This window comes from Cydia pomonella, chromosome 15 (genome assembly GCF_033807575.1).
Source record: "Cydia pomonella isolate Wapato2018A chromosome 15, ilCydPomo1, whole genome shotgun sequence".
Classification (NCBI taxonomy): domain Eukaryota; kingdom Metazoa; phylum Arthropoda; class Insecta; order Lepidoptera; family Tortricidae; genus Cydia; species Cydia pomonella.
The window spans coordinates 4,567,513-4,592,570 of NC_084717.1; the positions used below are offsets into that span (position 1 = coordinate 4,567,513).

The following is a 25,058-nucleotide window of genomic DNA, read 5'->3' on the forward strand; positions in this document are numbered from 1 at the left end:
AAGCATGGAACAGATGTAAAACACTAAAGAAATAGTGACAAAGCCCTCCAGTGGCGAAAACCGTATTCGAACCGGAATCTTTAGCTATCGCGGCAAACGCTCTGATCCCCTAGGCCACCTCGCCACGGCGAAACCGGTCCCAATTTCTCAACTATATGCCATCTTAGAAAGACTAGGCGTCTTTGACCAACTCTGAGGGCGAGCAGTACCGTGCTACCATCCTATACGAATCCCTCATATTGGGATTACGATATAGGGAGACCGATGGTGCTGCCATCTATGCAACTTTATTTTTGGTCAAATAAAATTATTTATATTATGAGTTTTTTTTAAGTATTACACTACTATATGTAAATTATAAACTGAAATAGATACACCAAAGAAAGAGTGACGACGAAGTGTAGTGGTGAAGGCCGGATTTGAATGGCGTCTTTAGGTTTCAACATGTGATGGCTTCGTCACTTATTCTTTAGCTAAATACGCCTGTTAGAATCTGGGCTTCACAACTTTTCTTTTATAGATGTAATTTCATTTCTGTTAATAATAATTATTCATTCCATTGACAAAATATTAAGCCAAAAATATATTAGGTACTTAATAAGGATGTACGGAACCTTTTGCGTCAAAACATAAAGCCCATTTACAGCCTAAAATAATATTTTGATTAATTTGTTTCATCCACCTTAATAATTTTATAATCGACCGAGCGCTAGCCAAGGTCTCCGATTCAGCTTGGCTAAAAATGTTTTCGTATGTCCGGATGTTCTCCTTTGCAGGTCGCATTTTGTCAACCGATTCCCGTGACATTTTGTGAGCAGGTTCGGTAGTTAGACAGAATTTTTCATCCGTTTCATTTTTTTTTACCACGTCGGTGGCAAACAAGCATATGGCCCGCCTGATGACAAGCAGTCGCCGTAGCCTATGGACGTTTGCAACAGAGATATTACATGCGCATTGCAGACCGTTTAAAACTTGTACACTTCTTTTTGAAGAACCCCATGCTATAGCCCCTCGGAAAAATCTCGGCAGGGAGCTCATTCCACAGCCGAAGCGTCAGCGGGAGGAAATTCCTCTTAAACCGCACAGTACGCGACCGTATTTATAGGTTCAAGGATGTGAGGATGAACACCCTGCCGGATGGCGAGCGGTGAGGTGATAGAAAGCGGCCGTTGGCATCATGTCAAACAATTCTTCAGAGCACAGCCCATTGTACAAGCCGTAGAATACTCACAAGGAGGCAAGGTCTCTCCTTAGACTTAAAGGTTCAATACCGCTTGGAAAATGTTCAAAATGGTGGAAATTGGCCAGTGCCAGTAGGGTGTATGGAACTAAAGAACATTGCGAATTCGCTATAATGACTAAACAAAATTAGTATTTATTTTTATCGTTCAAGCTTATGAAGCTTATCACGAGGTCTACAGCTCACAGAGCCACTAGTATTTAACTATATAACTCCTTCCACACATTTTGTATGGGTCTCGGCATTCCGCAGACAAATTTTCTGAGAATGACACATTTACTGCTGGCTGGTAGGTAAGTGTTTTTTACGTGAAGGGGCATGTTTTTCAAAAAATATGAAAATGAGGAGCATATTTTTCAAAAATTATGAGAATGAGGAGCATATTTTTCAAAAATTATGAAAATGATTTGAAGTAAATTTTATTTTAGGTACTTACATATCATATACTTTTTGATATAGATACTTAGCTAAAAACTCGTTATATAGTCAGTATCTTACTTAACAACAAAAACAAAGTAAAGTGAAGCTGGTAAGTAAAGTATTTATAAACTTTTAGAAAACTGCTGTTATTTTAAATTAGCTGCAGTTAAAAACTGCAAACCACTGCAGTCAAAAGGCTAATCGGAAAAAATTCGCTGCCAATTTAGTCGGTAAAAAGTTTTGTTATTCGCAAACGAAAACAATTAAACGATTTAACTATCGCTAGATAGTCGAAGCTCTGTTGAGAAGTTCGCTTGAACTCATTGTACGTACCTGAGGTGAGAAGATCTAACTATGGTGGATACGGCAAATATTACTTGCTTATGAAAGGGGACGACCACGCAAAACCGCCTTTTCATACAAACGTAATCCTCTTTTTTCTGTTTGGATGTTAAGATTATAGACAATGTTATTACACATTTGATGTATAATAGGTATATTAACAATAGCTATGCCCCTTCGTTCGTCCGTGATTTTTTCGGTTTTTTAATTATTATAAGAGTTATGAGCTTTTAGAAAGGGTCTAGCAGGTTAAGAAAGGAGAAGTGGCCCCTGTGACGAATATCGGATTTTTAAAATGTCATTTGTTGGCTATCTTATAATATAGAAACACCTTAACTTTCAGCCTCCTATCTTGAACAGTCATCGAGATAATGTCAAAAACGTCATTTTATGGACACATTTTTTAAGTCGTTTTTCTCCTGAACTATATAATATAAGGTAGAGCAATCAAACCAAATCATAGCTACAAAGAATGAGTAGGAGTAAAGCACAGATTTTTTAAAATAATTAATTCCCTGAAAAAATAATGATTAAAATGTCACAGATTTTTTAGATAGCTCTTTTCAACAAGTATTTGTAAAGGTACACCTATGGAAAAAATCACATAAACTGCAAATAGTATTACTCGTAGTAATTTTCTTCAACAAACAGAGCGGCAGACAGCTAATGTTTACATTTTTTTTATAATTATAACTCCTATAACCAGTTTGCGATTTGCCCTAACAATGAACTGAAATTACTGATTTTAGTTTTAAGTGGCCCAAGGTCTGCTAATTTAACAAATATGCCACCTTCAAACACTTTGAAACTCTTCGTAGCCCCGAACCTGAAACCACTAGGGTGCAGAGACGGTACTGTGAAGAGCAATTTATTACTTTTAACTTACCCCGCGTACTTCCGTATTAGATTGGACGCCTATCCAAATAAATTATGCGCGAAATTCTACCTAGCTTGTATGTCGTTAAGAACTATAGTGGCTTGGGTAATTAGTTGTGCGCTGATTTGGGAGTAAGCCTTTCATGGTTAGACTTTCGGTATTAGAGATTTAAATAGGTTGTCTTTTTCGCTGACAGTAGATGGATTTTAGATTATTATTATGGTCACTGGCTTTTATAAGTATAACGTATATAACATCGTGTATCAGGGACGATATGATAGCATTGGTAATGTTTTATTATGTTGTCCCTGTCACACAATGTTTAATGCGTTATGCGTTTCTGTATCTGTTTTTTATTTTTGTAATTCGACATTTAGAGACTTTATACGTCTCTAAATAATAATAGTGCTTTACTACTTTTACTTTAAACAATAATACTTTAGTTTGCATTAATATTTTTTAATAATTGCAGTTTATAATTGTTAATATGCTTGTTTTTGCTTGTATGTAAATTCCATGTTGACTGTAAAAGTGTCCTTGTGGCCTATTTGCTGAATAAATGTTGAAGTTGAAATTGAAATTAGACTAATTGTAATATAACTGAAGTTGTTGAATAAAAATATTATTTATTGATGCTATTAATAATATAATATATCATCGTCATTCAAAAGATCATCATCGTCATTGTTGATAATATCGTCTGAAGATATTAACAAATTAATTTTTTTGGTGGAGTTCCCCTGAAACAAAAAGAAAATATGCCAAATCATTGGATAAAATAATAAAATAGGTAAACTGATTAGTATCTATATTAAAGAATGTGCGCACAAAGAAAGGAATGATGCATTCGTGGTCATATTTAAAGAAAAAATGTCCCATAAAATCTCCAGAAATATGCCAGTTCCAGAGATAACTGTTACGCATTTTTTCGAAAACATGTTTTACTCAATACAAAACAGGATTTAATTTTTCTTCGTAATTGACTTAAAGTCAGTTACTCTTTGTTTTTTTTTAATCCACAGGAATGCGTGGTCAGCCTAGTTAAAGAGATAATTACCAACGCATTTTTTGGAAAACATTTTTGAAGGCTTAATATAAAACAGGACACATTTTTTCTACACCTAAGATTAGTTGTTTAAGTTTATTTTTTTAAGTTAACCATAGTCATACCTTTTTTTCTTTAATTCTTAAGATTTACTAACAAAATATGGACCACGTTTGTCTGAAATGAATTTTTTTTTTCGTAATTGACTTAAAGGGACACCACAGGAATGCGTGGTATAACCTCGTAGACATGTTGAATATTATTAAGGTAGTATCTAGTAGTAGAAGGAGTAATCGTAGTACTTTAAGTACACTTTTTTTGCACAAAACAAGTACATAACATAGAGAAGACACATTAAGAGGGAAGAATGGCTTTACGATCCTAGCGAAATAACGGTACTTTTTCATTGAAATTCCATTTAGGCGAAAACATTTTTCACAGACTAAATCGTAACAAATCACTTTGATTTTGATGTCGATCGCTTTAGCATAATATATTCTAAGATTAAAGGTTTCGCTAAAAAAAATATTGCAAATTTTGAAAAAAAAAAGCTTATAGACCTAGTTTTTCATTGTGTCAATAAGATACTGAAAAATCATGGAGAATGGAAATATTTAGAAGTGGAAAAACGATTTCTCTTTTTCTATGGATAATCACGTGGTACTTCCCTCTTAAACGTGTACAAAGGCGAATGTATCTGTTTAAAGGATCGCTTACAGGTTCCAGGCTTAAGGTACTTGTAAAACTTACGTGCAGCCACAGGTCCTGTCAGACACGCAGTACCCCAGCTCCCATCCCATGCGACGACAGCTACTGTTGCATGCTGGGGGCACACAAGGTTCGTCGGCTGAAACGTGAAATGTTGAATTTTATTACAAGCTTTTACTTAACTTACAATGTAATTGTACCTATGTTTGTACGGGTCAAATCTTGCATTTGCTTAAATTTGACCCACTTCCCGGTTTCCGATGAACTTGAAAATTTGCATACATATGTAAGTTTGGTGACAATGAAATATTATGGTAACATTGAGCTGATTTGATGATGGAGACAGGAGATGGCCATAGGAACTGTCTGATGAAACAACGCAACCTAAACTTTATTTTGACGACTGGTATGGCCTTGTGGATAGTTCTGGGTTCGAATCCCGGTAAGGGCATTTATTTGTGTGATGACAACAGATATTTGTTCTTAAGTCATGGGTGTTTTATATGTATTTAAGTATTTGTAAGTATATTATATATATTGTTGTCTAAATACCCACAATACGAGCCTTCTGGAGCTTACTGTGGGACTTAGTCAATTTGTAAAAACATATGTTTGTGATTTGTGACTTTGCGCTCTTACGCGTGACTGTAAAACGAAATTATAGTTAGTAAAACTATATTTATAATAAAAATAAAATAAGTAGGTATAATATAAAATAACGATGTAATAAACTTCAGCCCATTGCTATGCAATGTTTGCGAAACTTGTATTTTACCTCATAACAATTTTTGTTTTGAATATGTATGTGCTTTCCTAACATTGAGAGTATGGATTTTTAAATCGACCGCCTAAAATTTCCGCCACAAACTGACAATTTACGACCGTTTTTCATTTAACATTAATAAAAATATTTTTATCCCGGAAATCTCTAAAGGGTCAATTTTAGCGTAAAATTGTATGTGCGGGAATACAGTTAACGAGTTCATGCAATCAAATTTGCGGGTGGCAGGCTAGTTATTAACACATTTAAAACTAAACTTACTGTTATCCACGAATGTAGCTTGCATCATTGAAACTACAGCCAGAAACATAACGAATAAAGTTATAAAATATGTCATTGCGTTATATCCCACTCGTCATATAACCTCAAAAAAATGTTTGATCGTATTATGCACACAAAAACGCTGCCTGTAATAACACAAGGAATGCCAGAAACAAAATTAATAAATTTAAAGTATTTTTCATTTTAATAAATGCACTAAATGTAAATAGTTATAGATATACTCCGTCAAACTGACGCACCACTTGACGCAATTCCAAATGTGCGATAACAATGTATTTCTCTACGAACATATTATTATCTTTAATCCGAACTGCGGCATTATGACTATATTTTTTCTTACTGATATGATTTTACTCAGTAAATTTACTGTGGTGTGTTTTCCACAATTGTGGATATATATTTTTTTGTGCGCCCCTTCGCAGACCATCACATATAATCCTATACATGTAGGTAGGTACGGTAAATTGACAAAAATACGAAGAGCAATCTTGAGGCTTTCTTCTAGTAACTTTAACGATTGGAAACCTGAATTAAATATCTATAAAAGCTTCGTTGCCTAAACACGATACTCGACTGAAAAGCTTTCTATTATATCACGATTATATTAAATACTAATTTCTACGAGCACGATGCTTGGAGGGTTATACCATATACATACATATCGAATTAATAACAGAGGTTTATAAACTGAATGCCTCTCTCATCACACATTCTACACACTATTATTATTTATGACTACGTAGGTATAAAAGCTATCAGAGCAAAAGCAAAGGTTATCACGTTTCTATATTAACAACGGCTACCTCTTATGATTGATTTATTGTGTCAACAACTAAAGATTCATAAAGATGTATACACCTTGGGCCAATTAAACCTGACAGATTTAAAAGGTGTATTCTTGACCGCATTTAGAGACTAAAATGTCGTACAAAGTTTCCTCCAAAACCATCTTGTTTTAGAGGTAATGATAATTTTTCTGGAAATTTGTTTCTGTTATAACTTAGTGAGAAAAGCCTTTTTAGCTGTGACACTGCCACCACCTGACTTGGTTTAGACTTGCCTACTGACAGACATTAAAGATTTAAAGTAAATTTGTATCTTTAAATAAATAAAAAACTTGTTCTTTTTTTTTCACCAAGGTGTAATAGCGCTGGTGGCCTAGCGGTAAGAGCGTGCGACTTGCAATCCGGAGGTCGCGGGTTCAAACCCCGGCTCGTACCAATGAGTTTTTCGGAACTTATGTACGAAATATCATTTGATATTTACCAGTCGCTTTTCGGTGAAGGAAAACATCGTGAGGAAACCGGACTAATCCCAACAAGGCCTAGTTTACCCTCTGGGTTGGAAGGTCAGATGGCAGTCGCTTTCGTAAAAACTAGTGCCTACGTCAAATCTTGGGATTAGTTGTCAAGCGGACCCCAGGCTCCCATGAGCCGTGGCAAAATGCCGGGACAACGCGAGGAAGACGAAGACGTGTAATAACGTTTGTGTGCAGAAAAAGCAACATTTTTTGGCGAATTTTGCCAAAACTTATAAAACATTTTTTGCTCGTTGTGACCTCAGGTTTAATTGGCCCACGGTGTATATAATAATATTCAAACTTGTTATTTGTATACACGGAGGACAATTTTTGAAATAAAAGATTGAGATTGTTCCGAAAAGAAAGAAAGCATGGACATATTTTAAATAACTTTATCGTTCATATGGCTCGACAACGCGAATATGACAACCTTGGAGTTGCACGCATCTGTAGCTAGGGCAACCGCTTATTATCATACTTTCCTATGTACTTCATGCGTGTTTGCTATCGTATACTTGTTTAATAAGAATCCATTGTTGAACACGTTAAGTCCTGGAATATTACATTAGCTCATTCCTTTAATGCCTTTGCAGTTGCCCAAACTCAATCCACCTTTGAAAACCGGGTTTCAATTAAGTTACGAGGCACAAACTTGTCTCATATAAATTTAAACTGATGCATCCCAATCACACACCTGCATCCAGAATAAAGGATATTTTCCGTTACACCATAGCGAACTTGGTATTTCGCCACGCGTCCATGTTTCAGGACAAAACATACTTAATGGGTTCTCATCCACTCCGTACTTTTCCAAGCGCTGAAAATGAATCATCACTTTGTTACTAAACTTACGGCCTGATTCTAAGAATGAGATACGAACACGATAAGTTCTCATTTAGATATATCGTTTTTATGTCGTATAATTAACAGAAGCAGCTCCATTCAGGCAACCAATGTCACTTTGACGTTAGAAATATAGTAGCAGATCTGATTGGGATCACAGCGGAATCGAAATAATCGTCAATTTTGACATGTCGTTTAGTTACCGATTTTTTAAAGATCTTCCCAAGGCGCTAAACATGTCTTAATCATTCTTCGAATCGGGCCGTTAGTTAATTGCTTTCAGAACCCCTAGTGTAAATTTATTCGATAGGGTGATGTGACGTACGCGTTTTTGTTAAGTCTCATTTTGTATGGGATTTAGAAACAGCGCGCCAAGCGGAACGTTTTGGAAACGCAAACCCTCATACAAAATGATACTTAACGCAAACGTGTACGTCATGTCACGTTATCGAATACATTTATACTAGGGGTACTGAACTAAACTTCAATTATATTTCTCCTGGTGTTCTGGTTAGCTCGGCACAGTACAATGTGAGTTTTGTGCGCAAGAAAGTAATTTTGTCAGACATTTTGAGTATGTTTCACGGCGGTGTGACATGTTGTGACAAGAAAAACCATAGCCAATTTGTACATGAGGCAATAATATTCTAAACAGGAATTTTGAGTTACATAGGTATGGCTATATTACAATTTACGTGTCACGGTGGTATTATATAGGTATGTTCTCAGGTGTTTGGATCTGTTGGTGTACGGAAAAGTGTCGGCTCTCTACGATGTGACACGAGCCGTATGCGCCAGTTTTTTGAGTTACCTTTGGCAGCCGTATGTCACTCCGCGATGCGTGGCCTGCACCAGAACTGGTCTCGCATAGAAATATATTAAGCAAGTAAATACTGCATCGCAGATGGTTGCAAAAACAATTTAAAAAATGCTAACAACACACAAATTATATATAATATGTTCAATCGGCAACGTTTGGGCACGTTCGGTATATATCTAAACATTTTAGTATGCGGTGAACCTTCTGTACGAGGTACTATACATTTAGGTACTATGTATTTATTCTGTACATTTGGATTTATTACGTGTCATAGCAGTGTAACATGTTCGCTGGTATTCAAACACTGGTACTACGATATGGTACCGGCTCTCTATGGTGTGACGTGGACCCTACATGCGCGCATTTTGAGTTATGGCTCTATTACGTGTCACGGCGGTGTGACATGTTCACGGGTGTTCGGCTCGCGGCTGATTTACGCACGGTTACAAGTTTATGGCTTGTAGCTTTGCATGTTACATGATTACAGTCGTTTGGTTATACGCCGCTGTCCCGAAATATTTGACCGATTCAAAAATAAGCGTTATTATTTACTACAATGCGGAGACTAATAAAGACGGACTACTTTTATCGATATTTTTATACATTCTTTATAGCTTTTAAGTGTACTTGAAATTTTATGAATAGATACGAGTATATAAAATGAAATTTTGGCCGAATCATATAACAATAAAAGTCATTGTAGACAATAAGGCTGACATCTTGCTGACCGATCGCAGCGTGGGACCGTGCTCGTCGACGTCACCATCCCCCTGAGAATCTCGTGAAATCCAAGAAGGACAAGTCCAGCAAGTATCTAGACTTGGCTTACGAGATAACCGCTACGTGCGATGTTGACTCGTCGATCATTGCTCCGATAGGTAGTCATGTCAGCAACAGCGAACGTTCTCATAGCGAAGAGTCTCGACCAACACTTAGAGAGACTCTCGCTAGGTGGCTGGATGAAGCGTCAGATGTCATATTGTATAATATACTTGACTTGGTACATACTAGTTATGTACAGAATGTAGCATTAGTTTATGAGACTGCTAGTTTAACAGTCCAGACGCGGTTTATTTATTTAGTATAAATTTTATTTTGACACTTGGAGAGACTTTACACCTCCAAATTTTATTAGTATTAGTACTCTGACATTGGGGACCTTTTACATCTCCAGATTTAATGTGTTTTTAACCATAGAGACTATACATCTCTATTGTATTGTATTAATTATTTATTTTAAGATTATTATAATGTAATGTTTACCCAGGTATTGGCTGTTGTATTTATAAATGTTGTTAAATGTATTTTTCATGTCACTATATGATTGTACTATAAATGTTGTATTGACTTGTAAAAGAGCCCTTGAGGCCTACTTGCGGAATAAATTTTTGATTTTTTTTTTTTTTGATGCAGAAGGCGGTAATCTTGGTCACGGCCATGGCACGTATAGTTCCTCACTAGTCTGTGGCCCTGACCACCGGCAGCTTTAAAACACTCGTGTGATCTTTTTAAGAAACTCACTTCGTTCGTTTCTTAAACCCACACTCGTGAATTTTAATGCCTTTTATTATGTAGCAGTCACATAAACTACTATTATGAAAGACGTTTAGTGTATCAGAAATTGTTAAAATCGAAAAAGTGTTTTTAGACTATTCATATCCTCATCTTTTAGCATAAGTAATAAATAATGCCATTTGGCATTAAGTCCGCAATTTGTACATTGTTGTATAGGTATATTTTGTGCGATAAAGTTCAAATAAATAAATATTACCAGATTTTTGCCACGGCTCGCGAATGAACCTTAGGTCCGTTTGACAATCTAGAGGCTAATTCAAACTGTCATTGTGACATCCAAATGTTATCTAAATGATGTCAGTAACGCGTGGATTTCGCTTGTACTTGTACGTACATGTATTATAGGCGCGAGCAAGACCATTTAAATTTAAACGTCACAACGTAAGTTTGAATTAGCCTCCATATCTCAAGAATTGGCGCAAAAACGGGGAGCTTAGGAAATTAGGCCTCATTGGTATGGATCCGGTTTCCTCACTATATTTTCCTTCACCAAAAGCGACTCCTAATTATTAGGTAAACGCTAATTCGTATATAAGGTCCATGGAACGCTACGAACTTGATACGAGGGATTTGAGCTTACAACCTCCGTTTTGAAAGTCGCACGATTTACCAGTCAGGAGACCAATTCGAACGTACAGTAGGGTTCAAAAACTGTCTATGCAAATTTGAACCTGCGACCATGAACTTATTCTCGCGTGCATTTTTTTGCGCGTGCACTTATCCGGAAATGTATTGGTGCGAATAAGCCGCATAGGCAAATGAACAGAAAATGACATCATTTTTATATAGTTTTGATGTTCGATGTAAGTTTGAATTGGCCTATTCACAAACATCAGCATACGAGTAGTATGTTATTAATAGAACATAAAAATTAGTATAAATATTTACACTTGTCGGCACATTCAATTGACTTTTCGTTTTATAGTAACGATATAAGGCCTACAAATTAGTCAGTTAAGTATACCGAAAAAGCATAATAAAGCATTATAGTAAGTGTGTATGTAGGAATTAGTATATTCACAAATAAATAGAAACATGAAGTGAGGATGGCAAAGTAAATTCGTGCTGCATTTCGTATTCTGTCTGCGGCGTTACTACTGGTCGTAAAGTCACTTCTAACTCACCGTCGGTCGTTCCTTTCAAAGTTATAATTATAGATAGATAGATAGATAGAATACTCTTTATTGGCACACCTCAGTAAAAATATACAAGAAAAATAAACCATTGATTAAATTTAGAGGCAGACAACTACACCAACTATCTAAACTAACTATAATTATAACTGACGAGTTGAAAAAAACATTACTACATTTTTTACTGTGAACAGAAATTCATTCGTTATAATATTGATGACATGTAAAAACCAATAATTGTAAATAAAATATATGTATGATATGATTGAGAGACAGACAACTACACCAACTAACTAAACTAAGTATAATTATTATAACTGACGAGTTGAAAAAAAAAACATTACTACATTTTTTACTGTGAACAGTACCCCTAGTGTAAATTTAATCGACATCATAACGTGACGAACGCGTTTGCGTTAAGTCTCATTTTGTATAGGATTTTGAGTTTCCAAAACGTCCCGCTTGGCGCGCTCTTTCTAAATCACATACAAAATGAGACTAAACGCAAACGCGTACGTCACGTTTCGAAATCGAATTTATTTACACTAGGGGTACTGAAATTCATTCGTTATAATATTGATGACATGTGAAAACCAATAATTGTAAATAAAATATAATATGTATGATTTGCCAGCGAGCAATGGAGCGGAGCATACTTGGAGTCCGTAGAATCGATCGGATAAGGAACACAGAGCTGCGCTCCAAAACAGGTGTCGCAGATGTGGGTGTGAAGGCCGCCAAGCTCAAATGGGATTGGGCGGGGCACATCTGTAGGATGCACCCGGACAGATGGGCCAAAATAGCGACCGAATGGGCACCACAGATCACCCGAGGCAGAGGAAGGCCAAAAACGAGATGGCGAGACGACCTGGACTCATTTCGTAGCGACTGGCGGGAGCATGCACAAAGCCGTGACGAGTGGCGGAAAACAGGGGAGGCCTTTGCCCAGCAGTGGGACACAATATAGGCTATAAAAAAAAAAAATGTATGATATGATTGTGTGCTCGAAATACTTACAGCCAACGGGTGAGTTTCTGTTGGCTGAACGGTGGGCTAGTATCCAGGAATCGAGTTCGTACTCGCACCTCAAGATAATAAACGCTTATTAACAATTATTACTAATAAGTAAGTACACAAAAGTGTCTTCTTCCTCGCGTTGTCCCGGCATTTTGCCACGGCTCATGGGAGCTTGGGGTCTGCTTGACAACTTATCCCAAGATTTGGCGTAGGCACTCGTTTTTACGAAAGCGACTGCCAGCTGACCTTAAATAATATATAAATAGGTAATAATAATATAATATTTTATATTTACAATTGTTTCTGTCTTATAGAACATGCATAAAAAAGTACTTGTTGTTTTTCTTATTTTTTCGCAACTGTATTAAAAAAACGTCGTTCGATACACGTGCGGAAATGTTATTCTTCACTCGTCCCGAGTCTTGCCACTCGCCTACGGCTCGTGGCCAAATATCTCGGTACTCGTGAAGTAATGACATACTTTCCGCACTAGCATCGAAATGTACTATAGCATGTAAATGCTTGAAAACCTGATGAAAAAGTTGCATTATATCCCCGGGACTGGCATCTGGAGAAGCAAATTTTGACTAACTTTTTTCCTCCGTATCGGATTGTTCAATTTTGGAATTTTTCGCTTGCTCAGGTATTAATATTATCACGAGGGGTTAAAGAACAACTTTGCCCCCTTCTATGAAAGAAGTGTATATAGTAACAAAATATTGTATTACTACGAGTACTTACACAAAAAATGGGACTTGCGAAGTTTGTGTTCCTGTCACAAAAACGGTTTTAGGATATCGAGGAAAAATATTTCCTTATTACTTTAGTTCAGTTTTTTTATTACTCAATAAGTACGGCTTATTATTTTTTTCATAATTGTAAACCAGATAAATATTATTATACCACAAAAAAAAAACAAAACACTAACAACATAAGTGAAGGTGCCTAAATAAAATGTGGCTCGTAAATTTTTATTTCTACCTATTTGTTGACGAGTCAAATCCGTTTTTTGACCGCACAACTACCTACTTTGTGTTACTTTGTTTGATTGAGGTCCCTCTCTGTTCATTTTTATTTAGTTGCAGCTTGTATATAATCGTAATCAAATATTAATAATATGTTAATTACGCCAGCTTGAAATTGATTATGAGTAAATTAATAGCATGTGTTAACTGGTAAAATATTTTCTATCTATTCATGTAAGCTAGTTATTAAGCAGGGTAATTGGATTTAAATTGTAACTTTAAATGAATTTTACAGATTAACTCATATATTAATGTATATAATAATTTGAATATTTTTAATAATTACGCGAGTATGTAATGAGGTGAGATAGAGAAATAAATAATCTTAGTTAATTACCTATTCATAATTTCTTAAATCTATTTATAATACGATTTACGCTCAATAAGAATAATTCAAATCGATAAAGCCCGCCCCTCATTGCATCCTTTTCGTTTCCTCATCACTGAGGGTCGTGGCCACTTCTAGAGAACAGCTTCTCTTTGACAATTTTCCGCCACATCTTTCTGTCTGTCGCCAAATGTAGGGCACCTTGGAGCCAAGGGCTGAGCGAATTTCGTCCACCTCATTGAGCTCGTGCATCTCGGCTTATCGCCTTCAATTTTATCAGCGATTACCAATTTTTTCCAGGACTTAACTTTTCTAAGATTCAAATACTTAAATAGCAAAACAAATAGGTATCTTTGTGTCATAGAAGTGATAAAGAAGTGAGTTTCAAGAGCGTCGTAGGTGTGCACTTAGTTTATCGTTCTACTGAATAGATAGCTATGAAAAGAACAAGCTTAATAGTCGTTTTATTTCAATAATGTACAGCATAAAGTTATTTTATATGCGGTTACGTTAATTTTTCACAGAAAGCTTCTTAGCGGCTTCAAATGAGATAATTAACATGAGCAAAATGACTTGATACTTGTATGTATACTCGTATTGAGTAGAAATAGGAAATAATAATCATCATCGTTTTAGAGGAAAATTGTCCACTTACGAAAGTACAGACTGTCCCAAGGACCTCCGTAACATCTGCTCATTGACCGCCTGCATGCAATCTTTTTCTTTTTCTTCCTTTTTGATTTACTTTGATGACAGACTTCAACAATTTCGAAACCTACATAATGAATACTGCAATTTACTCTATACATCGTGTTTTTTTCAAAAGACAAATATCCGATCAGTGAAACTGGGTCAGCAAATATATAAAATTAGTTACGAGAGTAAATTACAGATCGAGTTTCGTGTTTTGCAAGCAAAGGAACAATTATCTGTAATAACACATAATTTATCAAGGAAATTTTATTGAAGACCTGTCTGGCTTAGTGGGTAGTGAGTAGTGACCCTGCCTATGAAGGTGCCTATAGTGAGTAGTGAGTGTAGTGACCCTATTCGTGCTTAAGTCTATTGAGCCATTTTTCACAATTTAAAAAATTCCAAAAACTGGACCGAGAAATAAAATCTAGTCAATCATCTGGTCCCCAAATTTCACAAGAATCGGTCGAGAATTGCGACCTGTAGAGAAGAACTTCCGGACATACGAAAGCAGTTTGCTCGAGTCAAAGCGGAGACTTCGCGAACGTTTTGGTCAATCACATATATTATAGTTGTTTAAGTACTCACAATACAAGCCTTCTTGAGCTTACAATACAATATAAATATTCTTTATTGCTTACCAATATGAAAAGAACATAATGACATACAAATTAAACACACAACTTAGACTATGGTAGACAACGGGCGGTCTTATGGCTAAATAGCGATCTCTTCCAGACAACCTGCTAAGCTTACTGTGGGACTTAGTGAATTTGTATGACCAGTACCAACAACTTCATATAAAATGTTTTTTTTTATGATTTTGCAATTCTAAACTACATTTATGTGATACTATAATACAGTGTGTTTACCTATTTAATCACATGCAATAATTTACGGGGTGAATATCATATTCAGCCATTTTTACTATGGAACCAATCTCGACATTGCGAAAAGAAAATTGATTCTCCAATAGAAAATGTCAAGGTCAGACAGCCAAAATGTATGCAACAGCCAATTTCTATTTTGCAATTTCGGATTGGTCCCGAAGTAAACGTTGCTCAATATGAACTATATATTCACTCCGTAAGTTATTGCAGGTGACTAAATAAACACCCTTTATTTATTTATAACCTTGATGCGGAGTCTATGGTAGTCCACGAGCGAACGTTAACGATGCTATTTAAAAAAGCACTTACCCAATCCTCGTTGTCCTGCCAACCACTTACAACTTTAATCAATTGCATTAATTGCTTCTCCTGTTGTGTGACGTGGCCGAGTGAATTTAACATTACGTTTCATCAGTTTTAAACTTTAACTTCTTGTATTAAGGTTGTTTCAACATTCTGCAATGTTACTGCAAAACGGCGTATCATATTACATATTTCCTATCTAGATACGCTGTTTTGTAGTAACTGGGGAAAATTACTGTAGCCATTGTCAAACAGTTTTGAGCTTTAAGTTAGTGGATTAAAGTCGGATTTCAGCTGTAGGTATAGTAAGAGACAATTTTATTTTAATCACTGGTATCGAACAATCGAATGAGGCCACAGACAATGAGCAGTAATTACGTCGTTTTCTCTTTGACAGGACTTTTCTCTCCAGCGAACTATGGAAGTATTTACGTGTGTATTTCAGGACTAGGATTGAATAAGTAATAGTGCTAAAGTAAAAAGGACTTTATCGAGTAATATTGGCATTTATTTCACTTGACGTCATTTCAACATAATTTTTACTCAAATGAGTTTACAATACCCTGAAATATAGAATGGATGAATGATGCCTTTATACTCGTACTATAGGTACGATAAAAATACACTACAAATATTCTTTATTGCTCACCAACATGAAAAGAACATAATGACATACAAATTAAACACACAACTTAGACTATGGTAGCCAACGGTCTTATCGCTAAAGAGCGATATTTTCCAGACAACCTTGGGGTAGTGGAGACAAGGTAAAAAAACAAGTAATGTGAGTAAGTGATGCAGTGAGTGATAGAAGTTGAGAGATAATAATACCAAATTATACACACACATAAATAGCTAATAGTATAAATTACATACACTACATAAATAAATAAATATCATATATATCACATTTACCATTTATATTTAGTTACCTATTTTGCTCCTGAAATTGCTCCAATTTTGTATTTAATTACTACAAAATAATGTTGTAAGTATGTTGAATATAGTTCAAAGTAAACTACTGTCATGTTGTAATCCTTAAATTAAGGTTTTGTATAATTTTAATGTATGTTTTTTTTTAATGTCACATTGTCAGTTGGCACATTTTAAAGGTAAAATATTTACTTATCTACAATATAATATCAAGTTCTGTTACAAATTTAAGTACTTAAAGTATAAATGTCTTCTTATTGGAGAATGTTAAAGTATTTGGTTCATTATAAATTTGTAAAAACACTTTTTACAAATTATTGTAAGGCCCCACGCTGTATATCGCTATAGTCGAACCGAAGTAAGTCTGCATGACATTTTCAATGACAAAGTGTGGCGATGTCATAATAAATTTCTTTGAAAATATGACATTTATTTGTTTTAACTTTATTGTACAGTAAAAATATACAGTTACAAAAGGCGGACTTAATGCCACTTGGCATTCTCTACCAGGCCAAACAGAGAAAGTATAATCACACTTCGTCTCTAATGAATATTTAAAACGGTACAAAGTTAGTGTAGACGGACTCTACACACTAACGCCCCATTTATCACCGTATTCTGTGATCAAAATGTCACATAGGCTAGGTGTCAAACCAAAGCCGTGTTTCTACGGAACAAACAGGCGTGCTCTGATGAAATCTCTTTGTCACAACCAGCGGTATCAGTGCGGTCGTTTTCGAATGTTTTGAGGCTTAGCTGTTTGGTTTTCGGGATATGAATGCCAGCGGTATAGCCAAGTGACAATTATTTAATGTAATGTGTGTATTACACTTTATCCCTGTGTGGGTTAAAGTGTAATACTTATGCAAGTGTAAGTAAACTATTCAGCTTACTATATAACAACATATACTTATAATTTAAGCTGCAATAAACGTATACTCAAGACCAGATAGTTCTCCTTTCGCGCCTAACATCACATGGCGACCCTGCAGGATTACCATGTGGGACGTATAGACAAACACTATCTCAGGAGTACAGTTTTTTTCTGTCTATAATGACCTAATGTAAGAGCTTATATAGGTATCGGTATACACATGTGAAGGTAAGGCGTAGCACGCACAAAATTAAAGAAAACCTGAAATAATCTATGCAAGTCATGACGTCCTACTTCAATTTCAAAAAGTCCTGTGTACGTTTGAGGTCATTATTTATTATTTTTCGATTGGCGTTTGTTGATGTCAACAAACTATTGTGATTTATACCTCTGCTGGCTTAGCACAGGAGTGCCGCGATAGTATCTCGCCCGCGAGATAGACTACCCGACCCTCTCTAGTTAATACAGTAATAAAGAGACGGGTAGTTTATCTCAACATTCAAGAGGCTGAATGGCGTTGGATCGTGTAGGATAGGAACGAATGGCGAGCTCTAGTGTCAGAAGCCAAGATTCACTTCGATTCGCTGAGCCGCTGAGTGTGTGTGTGTAGTATATCTCGCGGGCGAGATACTGTCACGGCGCGCCTGTGTTAATCACACTGGTGGCCTAGCTTTTATACAAAATGCCGATAGAATCTAAAAAAAAAGATTAAGTTACTTTATTGCGTTTGCATCTATCATCCCCACACATTTTTACGCTTTGACGTTTGGCTATAAATAATTCTCATCTTGGCTGAGGCTCTTGCACGGATATGAGCCATGAATGTAATTTTTTATGACAGGTGACCGCCCGGGCCCAGGCCGTTATAGCGTTAGTTCTCCTTTACCCTGCACAAGAAACGACAAAATGTAAGGGTAGGTACTATATTACTCCACATGAGTCGAAGTACAACGTCATGATAGAAAGGATACAAATTAAGTTTACAAGATACATTTATTGGAAACTGTACGGAGTGTATCCTTACTATCCGCTATATCCCACACTGTTCGTACTAAGCATGGTGGGTTAATAATAAATTAGAAACGCGCAGGGATCTAGAACTCGCATGCTACTTAGTGCAGATACTTCGCGGTAGCATTTACAAACGTACTGCCCGACGGGTACGTGGAGCGGAGGCGGCGACCGCGGCTGCTGGTGGAGCCGATCGGCAGAACTATCCTGCTTCGTAACCTACTAACCTAACCTAATATAGTAGATACAGGAAGCCAATTATAGGAACTCTTAGTTAATATAAATGAACTTTTAGTTAATATAAATGATATAGTTAATAAGGCGCTATTGTATTAGGGTTAACCTGTAAGGGTAGCTAAAAGGTGCTAAATGACAATAAATAAAATAAATAAATATTGAAATGTTATATTTTTAAGGCACGTGCAGACATCCAATTTCAGCCTCGATATTTATAGTGTCCCAGACACAACCAATACTATTAGGGACAGCTATATTTGATCTCGCAACCCTACATCCCAATAACCAAGTACTATATACCTAAGAGTACAGTGAATAGAAATAGAAATAAGAAGACGATCGATTATTCTAGGCGACTAGACTCCTGCAAAATACTGTAAAACTAAGTTACTCTGAACCATTATTTATATAAAATTTGACACTTTCTGAGCAGGAGAAAATATATAAAAATATATTAGATATGGTTGGTATGGTGTATGGTGTAGCAATGATATGATTTTTCTGGAAATCTATTAAAAAAAAACTTAAGATAAAAATCTTGAATTCACCCCTATTTCTTTCAGTTGTATCCTTATTACTACTGCAACTTTTATCGAAAATATTTGAAAGTTTACAATCTTTCTCACAAAACAGTATTTTTTTTTTCTTGCTTTTTGCAAATTTATAAAACCGTGCCTAAATTCCAAAAAAATAAGCCTAAATCCCGCTTACCATTACCCCGCTCGCGTCCGTATAATAAGTACGGGGCAAGTCGTGTTGCTAGACGGACTTGTGCTGCGTTGCGCGCACGAGCAAGCGAAATTCTAATTTGAACGCATAGCCTCTGCGTGCTCGATCTTTTGCAGCGGGTGGTGCGGTGAGGGGTATAAGCTTCGCCCAGACGCGCAAGGTCGTTGCCGTCGGGTGCAGCTTTAGTAGTAGTAGTAGTAGTAAAACACTTTATTGCACAAAAAGAAACATAAAACAGGAAAGAACACACATCATTTGTACAAAGGCGAACTTATCCCTTTCAGGGATCTCTTGCAGTTAAGCTTTAAAAGCACTTCTGCTTCTACAGCTCCTACAGAGCGAAAAGCGCTTGTGTGTTTGGCTTAACTTTTATCGCTAGGTACTATGTGATCACGCCACCTTTCTCAAATTAAATTAAATTGGAATGGTAATAAATAATTTTTCACTGTCAGAACTAATAGTAGCTGATAAAACAACACTAAATTAATCTTCCAGCCTGGAATACTTTTCTAAATAGAGATAAATCTTTAGAATTCACCTTCAAATCTGTTACAATCGAATTGTTCTACAAGGTGCCCGCGAGGAACCCGAGAGATTTTAACGCATTTGTGAGGCCAAACGAAGGAAAAATAATTTAAACTCTTTTTTTTTACTTTTTTTTGCAAAGTGTTACATGTCACTTTTTGACATCTATAGTGGGAAGGTCGTCAACAAAAAGGCGTTTTGCATTAAGCAACAATAAAAAATGTTTTTTTTTTTAAGTGGCTTTAACTCTGAAATTAGGTGAATTCCAAAAAAGTTTATAGGACATTTTAGTCTTTAAATATCTTTTTGTTAAGCTATTAGATAATGAGATATTTAACTGGTAGTGTGATCCAGTAATTTTGATGCTAACTGAACATACACTGACATGAGAATGACATCTAACATTTCGTCCGTAAATTTGTTGGCACGCACGCACGCACAATAACTAAATAACATCATTTAGACGTCTCTATACGTTCGAATAGATCTGTGTATGTACTAACCAGATCATAAAATATGTTCGCCCAAAAAAACTTTTTCACTGTTACATGATACCTTACTAAAACTTAAATTTACACAAACCGGAAAACGTAATTTTCAGGAATTTTCAAGCGTAATTTACCATGTTACAACATATTATTCAAGTTGGTTTTCACTGCAGAAACTGAACTGGCGATTTTTATGAGCTCGGTACACGGATATAGGGAAACTAGAGGTAAAAACTTATAAAGGTAGGGGTAAAGGTTATAGTACATTACTATTGGAGCCCGGGAAACGAAGGGTTGCAGGCCAAGTAGACGGATAGGGATACACAGCCGGCAGCCCCGTTTCTTGCCGAGATTTGTATAGCGCTTTTCTTAAACTTGCAATGAAAAAAAATTGTAATTAGTCGATTTTATTTATTCCTAGGTTTACACAGTTAAAAACAAATTACGAATCTACTATTGTTTCATGGTTGAATGCCAAGACGTAGTGTCACAATTTGACGTTTAAAAACAAAAGAAGGTTGCTTTACACGCCTAGGTGTGTAAGGCTGTATAAAATACCTTTAGATATTATCTTCACTCATCGTACCAGATATTTAGAAAGTAGTATTTCTGGACCTAATTTGAAGTAAGTCATGTCAACATTTCATTGCAAGTTTGAGAAAAAGATCTTCTTCCTCGCGTTGTCCCGGCATTTTGCTACGGCTCATGGGAGCCTGGGGTCCGCTTGACAACTAATCCCAAAATTTATCGTAGGCACAAATTTTTACGAAAGTGACTGCCATCTGCCCTTCCAACCCAGAGGGTAAACTAGACCTTGTTGGGATTAGTCCGGTTTCCTCACGATGTTTTCCTTCACCGAAAACCGACTGGTAAATATCAAATGATATTTCGTACATAAGTTCCGAAAAACTCATTGGTACGAGCCGGGGTTTGAACCCGCGACCTCCGGATTGCAAGTCGCACGCTCTTACCGCTAGGCCACCAGCGCTTAATGAGTTCGAGAAAAAGATATTTGCTTAAAATGACGGGTGCTGCATATTACAGCCCCGATTATAACATTCAAGCTGTCACTCATTTTAACAAGGAAATTGACAGTTACAGCACGCGTGTCAAGGCTGCAACTTTAATATCATAACATCAAGGTGCAGTAGATTCAGAAAATGGAGATTTTTAAAAGACGTTGCGCTTTTTTTGAAAATGTTCGACATCAATTAAATACAATAGGTTTTGATAGGTTAGGCAAGCAAAAAAAATAATTAAGCACACATTTTTAAAATGCCGAATTCATTGTTTCTTTGAAATATTTTTAATCTTTGACTTTGGCCATAATTTCATTTCCATTTGTGGGATTAATGGATATCTATTTCTTAGTAAAACTATGATTTTAATATATAAAATATTTATTAAAAATATTTCAAAGAAACAATGAATTCGGCATTTTAAAAATGTGTGCTTAATTTTTTTCCTTGGGTGAAGTTGGGCATCAACGGCGAAGTTAGGGTTCACTATGTCAAATACTTTTTCCAACCCTGATTTTTGATGTGAAACCTACACAAATAAAAATCTGTTCTAGCAGGGCTTTTCTCTAGATCTTTGTCTTCACTAACAAGGTTACACGAGGCCGGGAGTAATTGTATGACAAACGATATCCCACCGCGGGCCAGGCTTTATATTTACCGCCGCGCAATTTATATATTGCTTACTACTTTTTATTACACTTTTTAGGGTTCCGTAGTCAACTAGGAACCCTTATAGTTTCGCCATGTCCGTCTGTCTGTCTGTCTGTCTGTCCGAGGCTTTGCTCCGTGGTCGTTAGTGCTAGAAAGCTGAAATTCGGCATGGATATATAAATCAATAAAGCCGACAAAGTCGTACAATAAAATCTAATAATTTAATTTTTTGAGGGTACCTCCCCTACACGTAAAGTGTGGGTGTTTTTTTTTGCTTCAACCCTACAGTATGAGGTATCGTTAGAAAGGTCTTTCAAAACTAATAGGGGTCTTCAACACACATTTTTTGATAAAGTGAATATATTCGGAGATAATCGCTCCGAAAGAAAAAAAAATGTGTCCCCCCCCTCTAACTTTTGAACCATAGGTCCAAAAAATATGAAAAAAATCGTGGAAGTAGAGCTTAAGAAAGATATTAAATGAAAACTATAGCGGATATGATCAGTTTAGCTGTTTTTGAATTATCGCAAAAAGTTTCCCCTTAATAGTAAAAAGACTTACTTTAATTAGGTACTGATTATGAAAAATTTGCCTATTTGTTTAACTCGCGTGAAAGGTACCGTTTCATCCCTTGGTTAACAATTTACTATACTTTGAGCTCCAGTTTAGCTTATTGTGACGGAAGAATAACTACGGAACCCTACACTGAGCGTGGCCCGACATGCTCTTGGCCGGTTTTAATTTTAGTTTGTTTTGTATTTAAGGTTCAAAACGGCTCCCTGGAGCTGGTGGTGTGAGAAATACTAAAAAAGCAAGTTATTTTAACTCGAAAAGGTGGGCCAAAATGGCCACGGGAGACCACAGCTGACCACATTGACCATGGGTATAAGCAGACCAAAAAAAAACCGGACAAGTGCGAGTCGGACTCGCCCACCGGGGGTTCCGTACTTTTTAGTATTTGTTGTTATAGCGGCAACAGAAATACATCATGTGTGAAAATTTCAACTATCATCCTTCATGAGATACAGCCTGGTGACAGACGGACAGAAGGATGGACGGGCGGACAGCGGAGTCTTAGTAATAGAGTCCCGTTTTACCTTTTGGGTACGGAACCCTAAGTGGGAGGGAAAAAGTATCCTACTTCTTCTTTCCTTCTTAATATCGGTTATGAGCCTGCCAGTTTCGTCTTCCAGCACTTGAGTGGTAGCTAATATACTAATCCTCCTGGGGTCAGTCCTTATGAGCAAATCCATTTATAAAAAATAAATAATAAATAAATAAATATTATAGGACATTATTACACAAATTGACTAAGTCCACAGTAAGCTCAATAAGGCTTGTGTTGAGGGTACTTAGACAACGATATATATAATATATAAATATTTATAAATACTTAAATACATAGAAAACACCCATGACTCAGGAACAAATATCCATGCTCATCACACGAATAAATGCCCTTACCAGGATTTGAACCTGGGACCATCAGCTTCGTAGGCAGGGTCACTACCCACTAGGCCAAACTGGTTGTCGATTTACTATACTAATGTTGTCACTTCATATTCTTTACATCTATTCTGGCTCGAGTTTCTGTTTTCTTGTATTAGAGCCTTCTTCTAGTATTTTATGCTCTTTCATTTACTAAACGTTCACAATTTTCATTCAACTACAGGAAGTACTCCTCCTTTTCTTCTTTTTCTTACGCCCAAGTAACTTAAATGCCACTTCCTTTATCGTATCTCTGATCCTCTACTAGTGCTCGTCTACGTTGTGTTAACCTTGAAATCTACTTCTTAACTGTAATTGTTTTTTTTTCTGCGATTGCTTTATCTTTAATGCTGTCTGTATTAATTTGAGGTCTCCTATGGGGTTTTGGTATGCCATTTACTTTATCTTTGCGCCCAGCAGTTTTCTCTTAATGAATGAGTTTTCAAATTTCACTTACAGTCGTTATGCAGGCACGGCAGGATAAAATGTAGCATGATGTGTCCTAAGGCTCATAATTTAATGGACAAATTAAAATACAATAAGTAATTTTCTCGACAAAACATACCTACAACACTAAAACAGCGCCAATTAATTTAGAATATTCGCTTTAAACAAAAATACCTTCTTTGAACTGTTTCGCATATGAAATTCCCCATAAAATTTCACCGTCTTTTAGCTTCGGCATTATTAAAATTTATTGCCAATTTCTTGACGTTAAAGATTAAATTATTTCTCAAAGATGATATATGCTCGCGGTTTGAAAATGCGATTTCAAGGTGCGCATTTGATTCGATTTTATGGCGCAAGTATGTTGGGGATTGTGGGAGTGGAGTGTTAATAAATGAAATAAAGATATACCGAGGTCTCGTGTTGGCTTATCTTATTATAATTCGATAAAAAAAGGAATATGAATCCAAAAATCCCCTTGTATCTAATCGTATCTAAGTACGAACGCTATAATTTATGCTGTACAGGTAGCAGTAGTGCTGCAGGAATCGTCAATTATTCAGGTCATTGACATTGAATTAGACATTTTCTATAGCAATGCAGTCGATAGCATTGCTACACAATAATGCTGCAGTCTGCATTGCTGCAGGAAATACACAGTTGAATATCAGTGGGTATCTTGAGCGTCAGACTTTAACTTTCATTTCTGACCTTTATGTTGCTTAAATGCCATGGCCTAGTCCTATATACCTAGATATTTGATCCTCAGAAAAATTAAGAACGATTGACATTATTTACAAAAAATAGCCAATGCTGTCTCAAATGGAATCTTTATACTAATCTGAAGAGTTTCCATAATAATGGCGTTCTACTTCTTTGGTGTTTTATGAAAGAATAAGTAAGTAGTATGAAAAGTACCTACTGTGTATAAGACACACATATATGATTATTTATTCCATTGCAGAATTGAACGGGATGTTTCTAAATAATTTGAGTGCTTTTAGGATTGGATTGGTTTTAATTCGGGACACAAT

At 36.1% G+C, this 25,058-nt stretch overlaps 1 long non-coding RNA gene across 1 annotated transcript; it reads right to left on the reverse strand.

The window, feature by feature from the left end:
• Window positions 1-3,485: 3,485 nt before the first annotated feature.
• Window positions 3,486-5,959, reverse strand: LOC133525612 (uncharacterized). Its single transcript, XR_009800596.1, has 3 exons — window positions 5,675-5,959; window positions 4,675-4,771; window positions 3,486-3,619 (listed from the first exon to the last, which is right to left on the reverse strand). It is a non-coding gene; the product is annotated as an uncharacterized LOC133525612 (long non-coding RNA).
• Window positions 5,960-25,058: the final 19,099 nt, after the last annotated feature.